Consider the following 1,837-nt stretch of genomic DNA (forward strand, 5'->3'; position numbering starts at 1 on the left):
GTATTATTATTGAATGAGAAGGTCAGAGGGGTGCAGCGCCACCTGCCGCCGGGGAGTGTACACAGCACGCCGGTGACGTCAGAGCGGCTGTCTGCTGAGCTCATGGTTGTGTAATTGTGGTCAGTGGGGTGGCCCCGGGCGCCAGGCAGCAGGCATTTCAAGGAGGGCAAAGGGAGCCTATGGCTCCCGTCTCCTCCGTTCTACTTCCTAGGCTTATGTATTGTCTTCTTAGAGGGCATGACGTCATGAGATCATGTGACTGCTTCCGCAGGCACTTTTGCTGTGGTCAGTGATTTCTGGTGAGGGCTCTGGGGCTGTATTTTTATGTAGTTTGGAGTACATGACGGGTGTGACTAGAGCTGCTAGAAGCTTTTATAAAGTCACCCACAGTTACATTGCTCACCATACAGTACATCCCCTTACAAGGTATTTTTAAGGGGTTGTCTCATCATGGACAATGGGGGCATATCGCTAGGATATGCCCCTATTGTCTTGTAGGTGCGGGTCCCACCGCTGGGACCTGCATCTATATCGAGAACGGAGCCTCGCAAGTGAGGGAGGGCGCACTGCGCATGCGCAGCCACTCTCCATTCAGAGCTGGCTCATGCTATTTCCGTCGGCCCCATAGAAATGAATAGGAGCAGGGGCCACGCATGCGCGATACACTCCCATTCACTTCTATAGGGGGCCGGCTTGGTGGTGCCCGGACCAGAGTCCTCCAGCCACCACCTTGCGGGGCTCCGTTCTCAATATAGGTGTGGGACCCGCACCTATAAGACAATGGATATGCCCCCATTGTCCATGATGAGACAACCCCTTTAACTCCATGAGGTGGTTTTGCCTCCTCTGTGCCCCCTCCACACGGATTAGGATATATTATGTCCGCATCTGTATTATTATAATATATAATAGCCGCCTCTGTATTATTAGTATATATAATGGCCCCTCTGTATTATTATAATATATAATGGCCCCTCTGTATTATTATAATATATAATGGCCCCTCTGTACTATTAGTATATAAAATAGCCCCTCTGTATTATTAGTATATATAATAGCCGCCTCTGTATTATTAGTATATATAATGGCCCCTCTGTACTATTATAATATATAATGGCCCCTCTGTATTATTAGTATATATAATAGCCGTGTCACGGCCCTTGGTGTGCGCTGTGACACTTTTGCCACGCTTGCTGTTTCAGCATGCAGAGGCAGTGTCATGGCCTTTGTGGTTTGTGCCGTGACATGGTTGCCTTGAATGTTGTTGCCTGCGGCAACGTGTAGCTTTTTATGCTGGAGTGTGCACTTCCCCTTTAAGTTGTTTCCTCCTCTGTCCGGTACTGGAGGGGTTAACCACCTTGGTGGGCGTGGTCACTAGATGGTTTAACTTACCTGTGGCTAGAGGCCAGGAGTCAGTGGTACTCCAGCCATGGTGTGTGCTGGAGTTATGCTCCTGGTCTTCATGGTTCATCTCCCAGAGTGAGGCCCTCCTAGTTGGATAGTGATGTCATTCCTTTGTCTCACTTGTATGTTTGGTGTGGGTTTATGTTCAGGGTTGGTTGTACGTCTTGTTTGTTGTAACATGTCTGGGATGTTGTTGGTGTTTGTCCCTACATGAGTGCAAGACGTTACCCAGTGTGTGTTGTACCTCTGGAAGGGGGCTGGTTTCCCGGAGGGGTGAACCATAAGTCTGTATGCAGTGCGGCCTGGCCCTGCAGTTCACCTTGCTGTTTTGGGCCCAGGCAGAATCAGGAGTGCTGGATACCTGTGTGTGGTGTTGTTTGTACAGTGTCCTATTTTGTGTGGGCACCTGTACTTTTGCACGTGTTCCAGTCAT

The sequence above is a fragment of the Bufo gargarizans genome, chromosome 7 (assembly GCF_014858855.1).
Source record: "Bufo gargarizans isolate SCDJY-AF-19 chromosome 7, ASM1485885v1, whole genome shotgun sequence".
In the NCBI taxonomy this organism is placed as follows: Eukaryota; Metazoa; Chordata; class Amphibia; order Anura; family Bufonidae; genus Bufo; species Bufo gargarizans.